The following is a 13,119-nucleotide window of genomic DNA, read 5'->3' as shown; positions in this document are numbered from 1 at the left end:
AGAGCGAGTCAATTAGCAGGCGTTCTAGTGCGGTCCAAATGTGCTGTTGTATAGTCATGGGGGATTGCACTGTCGAGCAAACTTTGCCGCCAAAAGTGTAGCACTGCATTCTCGCTCGCACAGGGACACGTGGTGGACGGTGAGCGGTTGGCATCGACAAGTTTGAACGTGGCGCCGAAAGTGTTGCAGCGAACGGCCGACAGTTGTGTGATTCAGCTCCGAGGCAGACAATTTTGGCGGGAAACGTGTGGAGGCAACGAACACACGTGGTGAGCGGACAAGGGGCCGCTGTGACGTCCAACTTGGCAAGTTACAGCGTGTCCAGTGAAAACATGTTTACGACGTGGGAGCTCGCCCCCCGCACTAGTGGCAGGCCGCCTCACGCGACAGGCATAAGCAGTGTCTGCGCGCACTGGCCAGGGGATGGCGAGGATTTGAACTAATTCAGTTGGAGCACGGACGTCATGGTGACTGCACTGCGATATCAAAGATGTGTGTGCTGACTGTGTTGGAGAACAAGTGATGACCATACTGCTTGAAATAAAGTCTTCCGTCCCTTCCACCCTGCAAAATCAAAGGACGTGAATTACGTTACTGTAAGTGCAGTTTATTATTTGATGCGATTATGATAGGCTACCAGTGAAAAAAGATAAGTGACGGAGAAAGCTCGTACATGTGATTAATTATGGTGTTGGGATTTGAATTTGTGATAGATTTTTGTTATGGGTGTAAGGAAAATGGCTATCTCACCGGGAAAATCGGACATCTTGAATAAATAATAAATGATAATAATAAATAGAAGTACAGTTTTCGAGAAAATATCGTGTTGGAATTTAAATTTGGCGCAATTTTCTAGTGGAGGTAGGCCTATAATAATAAATGATAATTAATGATATTAAATGGTAATAAATGACAATTAATGATAATGAATGTTAATAAATAATAATGAATAATAATAAACAAAATCAAGGTTTTGCAGTCATTATCTTGTTGGAATTTGAATTTGGAGGGAATTTTCTAGTGGAGGCAGGTCAATAATAATTAACAATAATAAATGATAATAAATAATAATAAATGATTATAAATGATAATGAATGATAATAAATAATAATAAATATGAATGAATGTTATTGAATGATAATCAATAATAATAAAAAGATAAGTACGGTCTTTGCATGCGTTATCCTGTTGGAATTCAAACTTCCCGCCAATTTTTTTCTGGAGGCTTAGGTTAGTGGACGTAGCACAATTGGGCTATTTTCGCGCCAAAATTCAAAATCCCGCCATTTTTTTCTTGAGGTTATGTTAGTGGATGTAGCAAAATTGGTCTATTTTCTCGCCAAAAGCCGCCATCTTGGATGACGTCATGCGATGTTGCCAAGTCTACATGGCGCCATCTTGGATGACGTCATCGCCGCCATCTTGAATAAATTTGGCAACAATGCAATGTGCGCTGTCACGAAGGTTGTCCCCCTACTCGTGGAAACCATTTTCAGCCCATATTGTAACTGTGACTGCATGGTACAGCGTGTATTAGACCGCAGTGAATGACTGAATAAATGGTCTCTAATATGGAAACCATGCATTTCTGGACATAAGTTAATTAGACGATTTTTGTTCTGTATTTTCTCATCGATCAGTCCCTAGAGTTTGTATCGTCTGATTCGGGGTTTCTGTAGAAGGAGCCAGTTATTAAATTACTGCTGTTGTCAAGCATAACCTCTACTCATACTAACTGATAGGAACTGTCTATTTCAGTTTCACGAGATAAACTGCTACTAACAGCAACAAGCATGCCATGACAAACTGTATTTAATGTATCCGTTCTCAACACCATTAGGGTCAGTTAAACATACATGCGCCTCCGGCTCTTTCACGCCAGAAAATGCATGGTGCCATGTCACTCTAAGAAGAGTCTAGAGTAGAAAAACTCTGAATAATCATCAAGAAGAAATATATTCTTAGCAACGTCAATCTATACTTTGCTCGTATATAAAGTCGTCCACCCGTAACACCACCCACCTCTACCACAATATAAAGCTTTTAATTTAAAGTCAAATAAACCTTTAAAATTAAACTGCTTACTTCTCTTTTCTACGTACACCCTAAGATAAAAAAATCTACACACCACGAAGAAATTATCCAAATCGGACGGAGATCTGTAGATAAGATGTACATGTACAGACAATCAAAAGATCACAATTACAGAAAAATTCTATAATTTATTCAGGAAAAAGAGTTTCACAAACGGAGCTAGTAGTTAACGTGTTGGTCCATCTCTCGCCATTATGCAAGCAGTTATTCGGCTTGGTACTGATTCAGAGAGTTGTTGGATGTCCTCGTATGGGATATTGTGCCAATTCTGTCCAATTGGCGCGCTAGATACCGAAATTCCCTTGCTGGTTTGAGGACCCTGTCTGCAGTGCTAAAAACGTTCGCAGTTGTGGACGATCCGGCAGCCTTTGCTGGCCCAGGTAGGGCTTGGTAAGTATGAAGAAAACCAGTAGAAATTCTCGCCTTGTGCGACCGAGCATTATCTTGCTGAAATGTAAGCCAAGGATGGCTTGCCACGAAGGGCAATAGAATGGAGCGTAAACTATCGTCGACGTACATATGTGCTGTCAGGTTGCCTCGAATGACAACCAAAGGCGTTTTGCTAAGGAAAGAAATGGCATTCCAGATTATCACTCCTGGTTGTCAGATCGTATGGCTGGTAGCACACAGATTGCTATCACATCGTTGTCCTTGGTGTATCTAGAACCGTCTTCGGACTGGAACCTCATTTGCTGTAGTAGAACTGCCTACAGAGATGAATCCCCTTTAGAACTGAGCTCAGATGATCAGCGAAAACGTGTCTAGACACGCCAAGGACTACGGTGGGCTGTGAATCTGACTCGCCCGCCATATATTCCGACAACCAGGAGTGATGGTGTAGGATGGCATTTCACTTCATAGCAGGCTCCTTTGTTTTCATCGGCGGTATGGTTACAGCACGGTGGTACTTCGACGCAACTCTACGTCCGATTTTGTTGCCATTCACGGTAAGCCATCCTGAGCTTTCATATCAGCAAGGTAGTGCCTGATCTAACACGATGCGAGTTTCTAGCGGTTGTCTTCATGACAGCCAAATCATACCTTGGCCAGCTGGGGCACCAGATGTATGTCCAGTTGAGAACGTTTTGAGCATTATGGGCATGGCTCTCCTACCAGTTCGGGATTTTGGGGATATAGCGCGTCAATTGGACAGAATTTGGCATGATATGGCTCATGAGAAAATCCAACAATTCTATCAATCAATGCCAAGTCGAATAACTCGTTGAATAAGGTCCAGAGGTGGACCAACACTATCGACTTCCTCCACTTGTGTAGCTCTTTATCTTGAATAACTCATCCTGCTTTTATGAAGCTTCAGTTCCTTCTTGGTGCGTCGTCTTCTTCGTCTTAGAGTGTATCTGGAATATGTAAGACCACGATTTTGGTATTTAAAGGAAAAATCATATTTTTTTCAAGAAAAAGTTCATAACGTCTGAATTCTCTGACCTACGAAAATTATGAGGAGTTCTTTGGATAGTATGACGTGTTACTGCACTGATACCAAGTCTTCACAGTCTACGATACTTCATGTAGCTAAAAGATACCTCGAGGGGAAGATTTAACGAGCTTTTCATGTTTTTTGCTACAAATGTTGTTTACAACCATGTCTGAAACAAGTAGGGAACGAAATTCATTGTGACTGTCATTGTACAAGCGATGGAATTTAGATAGTGGCAACTATTTATTCACAACCGATACAAAAGATTTACATGTCTGCACCTGTTATTGCCCTTCAAAGTAGTCACCAGCGTTGTGTAGAATCAGTTGCCAGCGTTATGGAAGGCGAAGTACACCGTTAGCAGAGCTTGTTCTGTTGATGCTGCGAATGGAGCTGTCTACTGCCTGTCGAATCTCTGGAACAGTTCTGAAGCGAATGCCACGAAGCCAAAACTGAAACGCCAACCCAACGAATGGCGTCGTAATGGGTATCCGCGAAAGTCGAAAGTGCGTCAGAGTCCGAGTATGGTGAAAGTTATGGGGATTCTCGTGTACGACTGTGATGGTGTTACCCTAACGCATTTTGTTTCTTCACGCCAGACCGTCAGTGCACAGTATTACTGTTCGTTTTTGGAGCATCACCTGCGAACAGCTTTGCGAAAGAAGCGGCAACACTTTCTGCGCAACCCACCAATCATTTTGCACGACAATGCGCGGGAGCATATAGCGCAAACTGTGGCTGCTCTGTTCGGGCGATGGGACTGGGAAGTACTGTACCACCCACCATATTCCCCGGACTTGAGTCCTAGTGACTTTGATTTGATTCCGAAGATGAAGGAATCACTTCATGGCATTCACTTTGGAACTGTTCCAGAGATTCGACAGGCAGTAGTCTGTTCCATTCGCACAATCAACAGAACAGGCTCTGCTAACTGTATACTACGCCTTCCACATCACTGGCAATGGGTTCTACACAACGCTGGTGACTAGTTTGAAAGACAGTAACTGGTGCAAAAATGTAACTCTTTTGTGTCGGTTGTGAGTAATTAGTTGCCACTGCTTAAGTTCCAACCCAAGTATTAAACGGCAGACGCTACTGATGGAACTCCTGGGTTGTAAGCTTAAGCAACTTATTCCACTGTAGTATTTGGGGTAGATCAAGAAACGTGGCACATTTAAATTACAATAATTTTTGTTTCATTTTCGAGCTCAACAGTTTGAACGACAGTTTGTGCTCTCAAAATTTTAGATGACAACTGTTCTTGCTCGTGTACAGGGAATGTAGAGGAAATGATATATATGTTTCACAAGCACAAGTCTATAAGTTATCTACTTGTCTGACGCTAAATGTCCTTGAGTAATGTCCAAGTGAACTTGATAGCATGAACAGAAACTTCTGGTCACCTCAGGATGTAATACCTACCTTTTCACACGTTTAATGAAAACACAGGTCTTGGCGTTGCCTGCGGTCAGTGCTGCAGCCCGATCGCTGAAGGATGCGGCGACCGTGCGTCCCCGTTTCTTGTCATGGCTACGGACGTCCGTCAAAACCTCTGCACTCTCGATGAGTGAAGTTGCGTTTAGGCTTGGTCCCAGATATCTATGTGCCGACTGTCGTCAGTTGTCGAAATGACGTGTATGCGCAAGACCCAGTAGGAAGATGAAGGACAGCCTGACTGGCGGTCCCAGCACACGGCGGTACTTGTACTGCCACACTAGTGCCAACACAGGCGCCCAACAGCTTGCAGATAAGCGGATCGGTTCCTCATACACGGAAGATCAGCCCGGCCCCCATCCTATCAGTCAACGTTGTGACCGGCAGGACTGCAGTTTGCTGATCAGTAGTCCCCTCCAAGGCCGGACGGCTGTTAGCAATGGACTCCAAGTAGGCAGCAGCTTGTAGTCACTTACTGAATTCACCGGAGCATCCCGCAACTTAATAGAGCTCGTCTTACATTGATGTCCGTTATCCAGATAGAAGAACCTAACTCTAAGAATGAGCTTGAGGCGGGGCGAAAATTTCATAGAAGGCGACGACGTGATCCCCCCACACTTGTGAGTGAATGTGCCTCGTATTATGAAACCTTCAGCGCTCTCAGTTGCTGTTGTGTTTAAATTCAGGGTTCCAAGGCGTTCCTTTATGCGAAGTTTGCAGCCTGGAAGGCGTTATTATAAAATCTGTAAGTGAAATTAGTATTCGTAGGGGTGTAAATGTGGAAACACAGTTTGTTCTTGCTGTATAAAAGAAATGTTTACTTCTCTTTCAGCTACAAAAATTAGCCAAAGTTAATTCATAATGTTTTAGCAATGAATATTACATTATGAAACACAAAAAATAAATATGTTAAAAATTAAAAAACACTTTATGCTTGCACAATAACTCATTAATTTTTCAATAAGTGCGGGTAATGTGGAAACGCCTTAAATTGTGGGAACCTGAGTACTTCAAATGAAAACTATTAAAATGGTAGAAACTGTTTTATTTTATATTAAATTTAAATTAGACAAAAATATTTTTAAACGCAACTGTAATGCATCATAAGCGAAATTCACTTGCAAAAATCGCATATGTAAATATCTCCTTCATTTCCAGCACACAAAGAGTGACTCCACTCCTCGCTTACTACACACTTAATCCACAATTCTGCCCCGGACGTCTGTGGAAAATGCGCCTCCACAAAAAATACAAATGGCGTCTTCTTCAGTAGGTTTTTCTTCCCCAACTGGGAGATCCCAATCTGACTCGTCTGAAGAGACAGTTGGTTCATTGGGCTCTCCATCTGAATCCTCAGATAACTTAAGTCGTTTTCTGCATGGTTTTCTAGGAGGAGCTTCACGTTTTTTCTTGCTTTTGGCAGGTGCCTTAGGAAGCTTCTGTTTACCCTTCAGTAGGGAGTCTTCAAGGCGTGTTTTATAAGGTGAAGATGTCAAAACAGGTGATGAACCTGGCTTACGACCTCTGTTGGAAACCTTCCTCTTTAGAGGAGAGGTTGGCATGATATCTTGTGGAGACACAAACGTGTTTGATGAGATATTTGACAACGTTGTTGACCTTCTGCTTTCTCTTTGGCAATCTTCACTTGGGCTTTCAGTTGTCACAGGTCTGAATGCATTCTGACTGTCTTCTTGTCTGAGGTCATTGCTTCCATCTGGAGATGCTGGATTCTCATAAGTTCCTCTCAGACTTCTGGCCACATCTAACGCTGACGTGGCAGCTATAAAGTCGATTTCTGCAAAAACAGTCCTTTCACAAGGGAAAATTCCAGTGTTCAAAAATCCTTTTGCAGCGATAGAGTCAGTCTGGCACTTTAGGTAGGCTTTCTCAAACAATTCAGATATGTCATATGCTCCTAAGGATCGGCTGCTACACCGCAATCATTGGCGAACATACTCAGCGTAATAGGTTTTTAGAGTGCCCGTAAAGGTCTTATCAAGTGGCTAAGTTTTATGAGAGGTGTGAGGTGGGATGCTCACGATTGTAACATGGTTCTACCACGCATGTTCTATAACTTTAAGGTTTCTGGCATGACTGTTATGCTCATCACGAATTAACAACACACGAGATTCTTTTGATGGATGTGCCTTAGAAATGAAGTGGTCAAACCACTGGGAGAAGAGCTCACTTTGAATCCACCCTGAAGGATGGCATTTATCAATTGTTCCAGGTGGTACTCCTTTCAGTAGAGTATCAGTCCAGTTTTCCTGGGGAAGATCATCATTGGTGGTATGAAAGTACCAACAGCACTCATACAGCATATGACAGTCGCCAGGGATCGTCGCTCTGCTGATGTGAGGGCACCTACTTGACGTTTGCCTTTCAATCCAATTACATGTGGTATTCTGCTCTGGACGACAGAGAGCCCAGTCTCGTCCACATTGTACACACGATCAACACTACAAGTGTGTTTACTGTACTCAGCTTCCAAAATAATGACTATTAAAAACAGTCTTGATCACGATTTATTTAACAAGGTGACCGGTTTCGACCACTACTGTGGTCATCTTCAGACCTATAAGTTGTATACAAAGCTCTAATTAGAGGGCTACATACATTAAACAAAATACATAAAGTTATAAAGCTATAAAACGTTGAATTACCATTGAGTAGGAACCTCTTTCTGTTGGAGAATCACTACTGGAGAAACCAGTGCACGTCTTACTATATATAATGGAGGCTCCACCCACGTCTAACTGCATGATGTCATTATTAACCAATGAATAATAAGTCGAATTACAATTTAAAATTTCTAAGTTAAAAGAACATTGTCAAGAATTAGAAATAAAGACACACTAAACTTAGCTTCTTAAACAGCTATTGTCAATTAAGAACCGTTAAAATATTTAAATATGTAGGAAAATGAACTTCGGTTTGGCAGTACATGGGTTGCCCTCTCAAGGCCTGTCAGCGAACCATTTGGAACCACTGGTTGCTATGGTGACGTTAGACGCCGTTGCAAAAATGAGCAGCAGGCTTTTTTCACTGAAGTTGTTGTAAAGTCGATAGTCGAACTAGTGGTTGCCATGGTGAGGACAAACGCCAGTGCAAAGATGTGGCAGCAGGCTTCTTTCCAACGAAGTTGTTGCGAAGTAGAATGGCAAAGACTGTGGCGTCAGACGATGTATTATTGAGCAGCAACTTGTCTTTATTGAAACGAAAAGAGTAAGCTACAATAATCTGTAGCTGACATGTATACTACATGCTGCCCAAATACATACAATACAAAGTAGTTGTCCGTATATATGAAATATTATCTATGAAGTTGATATGTAGATTACATGAGCCTTTTTTTTCATTTAAGGCATTGCTATTCCACAAGTTATAAGCCAGTCATATAAGCAAATAAAAATGAAAGAATTTAAAATTATAAAATTATGAGCCAGTGTCAAAAATAAAACGATGTGAATTAGCAATATGCAGTCTAAAAGCATAATAGCAAAAACTCTAAAACAGATAGTCAATCATAAAATAATGTTTGGTAAAAGACAATTACAATGTAAAGATAAAATATTTGCTAAAAGTCTTTATAATTAAAAAATATGTATAATTTCTTTTTTTGACCTTTTAAAACAAAGGACAGAAGAGTAAACATTCTAAAGCAGATCATCGAAAAGCTCAAAGAAATGTTTGTCTTTGAACTGAAGTTGTTCGTTTAAAACAGATAATGGATTACTTTTGTGAAGTGAAAAAATTTCAATTTCTTCTAAGGTATTTAGCAGTGGTCCTTTTGGCACAGTATGTAATATTTTCAAATTGCTAGAAATGCAACCCTCAGAATGATTGTATCCATCAAGATGTTGACCAAATATTGATTTGATACGTGCAGTACCAGTAGTATGTTCTTTGAAACGTGTTAAAAAGTTACGGCCAATTTGGCCAATATACTGTTTCTCACAGTCATTACATATTATTTTATAAACGGCTGACTTTTGGTATCTATTTGAGTCTCCAATTGTGTGTTTCAGTTTCATCTGTAGGGGTTTATTAGTTTTAAATGCTATTGTCATGCTTGTGTTCTTAAATAATTTTATCTGAGATAGGTCCCATGTATGTCATTTGTGTAAATCTCTTCTTGGAATTAATAACAGCGTCATTTTTTTTCTTGTAATTTTTGATATAACAGATCAACCTGAAGGGAATTATAATTGTTAGCAACTGCTATCTGTTTTAATGTATCAATTTCCTTTTGGATTGCATCATGTTGGAGAGGTAATTTCAGTATCCTATGTATCATAGTTTTAAAAAATGCCATTTTGTGTCTTAATGGATGGCATGATGTAGCATTTATTATTGCAATCAAGGCAGATAAAGGGAATACTCTAGTCATTGTTAGTGAAGATGATTATGTTTCTAAAACTTTGCAATTTTTTAACGCTAATGGAATAACTGAGGTTAATAAAGACCCGACTTCAAGATTTCAAACAAAAATTAAAAATCTGATTGATTATAGTGACTCTTTACTTTCACCTAAAGATAAAAAAACACTTAGAGTTATGAACCCCACTTCACCTAAGTTGAGATCGCAAATCAAACTACACAAACCAAATTTACCAATTTTTCCAATTGTTAACAATACCAACAGTCCCTCTTATAACCTGAACAAAAAGCTCAATCAAATCGTAAAATCCTTCTACGTTTATGAAGAAAATTTTAGTATTTAAAACAGTTTCGAATTAACTAAGTTAATTTATGATGTGGAAATTCCAAAAAACGCAAGGTTCGCATCGTTGGACATCACAAATCTTTACACGAATATACCTATTCAAGAGACTATCTCTATCATTATTGATAACTTAATGTGTCACAAAATCATGAGCCCCAAAGAAATAGTAGAATTCATCAAACTGTTAAGAATTACTCTAGATTTTAATTATTTTTCATTTAATAATAAAATATACATACAGGAAGATGGACTTGCAATGGGGAATTCCCTGGCTAGCACTATAGCAGATATCTTCGTCAACTACGTTGAAATCCAATTTTTCAAAAATAATCCAGACATAACAAATAAAATTATATACTACAAAAGATATGTTGACGATACACTGCTATTATATAACGGCTCTAAGGAAGAAATTGATGCTTTCGCTGACAACTTAAATAATTTACATCCAAAACTTGTATTTACCGTGGAACACGAAAGTAACAATAGTATTAATTTCTTTGACCTCACAATTACAAATCAGAATGGAAAACATAATATTTCTATTTATAGAAAACCCACATCAACCGACATAATAATAAATGCTACATCATGCCATCCATTAAGATACAAAATGGCATTTTTTAAAACTGTGATACATAGGATACTGAAATTACCTCTCCAACATGATGCAATCCAAAAGGAAATTGATACATTAAAACAGATAGCAGTTGCTAACAATTACAATTCCCTTCAGGTTGATCTGTTATATCAAAAATTACAAGAAAAAAAATGACGCTGTTATTAATTCCAAGAAGAGATTTACACAAATGACATACATGGGACCTATCTCAGATAAAATTATTTAAGAACACAAGCGTGACAATAGCATTTAAAACTAATAAACCCCTACAGATGAAACTGAAACACACAATTGGAGACTCAAATAGATACCAAAAGTCAGGCGTTTATAAAATAATATGTAATGACTGTGAGAAACAGTATATTGGCCAAATTGGCCGTAACTTTTTAACACGTTTCAAAGAACATACTACTGGTACTGCACGTATCAAATCAATATTTGGTCAACATCTTGATGGATACAATCATTCTAAGGGTTCCATTTCTAGCAATTTGAAAATATTACATACTGTGCCAAAAGGACCACTGCTAAATACCTTAGAAGAAATTGAAATTTTTTCACTTCACAAAAGTAATCCATTATCTGTTTTAAACGAACAACTTCAGTTCAAAGACAAACATTTCTTTGAGCTTTTCGATGATCTGCTTTAGAATGTTTACTCTTCTGTCCTTTGTTTTAAAAGGTCAAAAAAAGAAATTATATATACTTTTTAATTACAAAGACTTTTAGCAAATATTTTATCTTTACATTGTAATTGTCTTTTACCAAACATTATTTTATGATTGACTATCTGTTTTAGAGTTTTTGCTATTATGCTTTTAGACTGCATATTGCTAATTCACATCGTTTTATTTTTGACACTGGCTCATAATTTTATAATTTTAAATTCTTTCATTTTTATTTGCTTATATGACTGGCATATAACTTGAGGAATAGCAATGCCTTAAATGAAAAAAAAAGGCTCATGTAAGCTCCATATCAACTTCATAGATAATATTTCATATATACGGACAACCACTTTGTATCGTATTTGGGCATCATGTAGTATACATGTCAGCTACAGATTATTGTAGCTTACTCTTTTCGTTTCAATAAAGACAAGTTGCTGCTCAATAATACATCGTCTGACGCCACAGTCTTTGCCATTCTACTTCGCAACAACTTCGTTGGAAAGAAGCCTGCTGCCACATCTTTGCACTGGCGTTTGTCCTCACCATGGCAACCACTAGTTCGACTATCGACTTTACAACAACTTCAGTGAAAAAAGCCTGCTGCTCATCTTTGCAACGGCGTCTAACTTCACCATAGCAACTAGTGGTTCCAAATGGTTCGCTGACAGGCCTTGAGAGGGCAACCCATGTACTGCCAAACCGAAGTTCATTTTCCTACATATTTAAATATTTTAACGCTTCTTAATTGACAATAGCTGTTTAATAAGCTAAGTTTAGTGTGTCTTTATTTCTAATTCTTGACAATGTTCTTTTAACTTAGAAATTTTAAATTGTAATTCGACTTATTATTCATTGGTTAATAATGACATCATGCAGTTAGACGTGGGTGGAGCCTCCATTATATATAGTAAGACGTGCACTGGTTTCTCCAGTAGTGATTCTCCAACAGAAAGAGGTTCCTACTCAATGGTAATTCAACGTTTTATAGCTTTATAACTTTATGTATTTTGTTTAATGTATGTAGCCCTCTAATTAGAGCTTTGTATACAACTTATAGGTCTGAAGATGACCACAGTAGTGGTCGAAACCGGTCACCTTGTTAAATAAATCGTGATCAAGACTGTTTTTAATAGTAATTATTTATAAGACATTGATTACTGCTGTTCCCGTAATGCATTCAAAAGTATGTCAAAAACCTTGTCTACAGCTTCTTTGCTGAACCCGTTTGCTCTCGAGAATGAGATCCCCATAGGTTTGTGGATTGTGAGTTTATTTCTGTGTCGTCCAAGGAAAAGGTCAAAACAAACTCTACCTGCAGCATTTTAAGTAAAAGGACGATTAACATTATTTCTTTCCGTTTGCTAATGTGCCATTCTCTTGACATCTAATCTGGTAAGGCCACAGAAGTGATTATCCATATCAATGAGATACTGTATTAACTGTTTCTCAATAGCATCAGGTAGTACAGGCTTATGTCCAAGTCTCAAAGAAACACATTCTTCAGGTGACATACCGCTATGCACAAACCTTTGAAGTGCCGTCTGAGGTACACTGAAAGCTTTTACTGATTTTCTTAGCCCCATCTGCTTTTTCCTTAAGGCTATAATGGTCTTAATGATGTTTTCAGCATCCCACTTCTTCACAATAGCTCTTGGTTTCCGATCAGTTAGCTTTCGTGGCATCTAGAAACAGACGCATAACGTATTAGAAGTAATGTATTTGATATTGGTATTGTGGAAACGTTTCCACAATGCCATCGTATGTATGCTTCCACGTTACCTACACAATGGCCATTTTAAATTTCGGTAGATTACATTAAGCAACTATCCATTTAAGGTTGACAAAGGACTGCTAAAACCTTCTATGCACGTCCCTTTACAAGCTATCAGACGTAAGGAAAGATAACTACAAAGTATGTAGATAAATATATTAACACAACTTACCTCGAAAAAGGTTTCGAAAATGCGCGAACGTAAATTGCATCACTGTCACAGCACGGTGTCTGTTGCTCAACTGACTGCTAACCCTATACCATGACAAATAGACACTATTGTAAAAATTTCTGGCTGCCCTGCTTCAGTGCAGCACTCTACAATCCAGATACTAGACGTTTCCACATTACCCACACGCTTCC

This window comes from Schistocerca americana, chromosome X (assembly GCF_021461395.2).
Source record: "Schistocerca americana isolate TAMUIC-IGC-003095 chromosome X, iqSchAmer2.1, whole genome shotgun sequence".
Classification (NCBI taxonomy): Eukaryota; Metazoa; Arthropoda; class Insecta; order Orthoptera; family Acrididae; genus Schistocerca; species Schistocerca americana.
The sequence above is the reverse complement of the archived record's forward strand: the minus strand, read 5'-3'. Positions refer to the sequence as shown.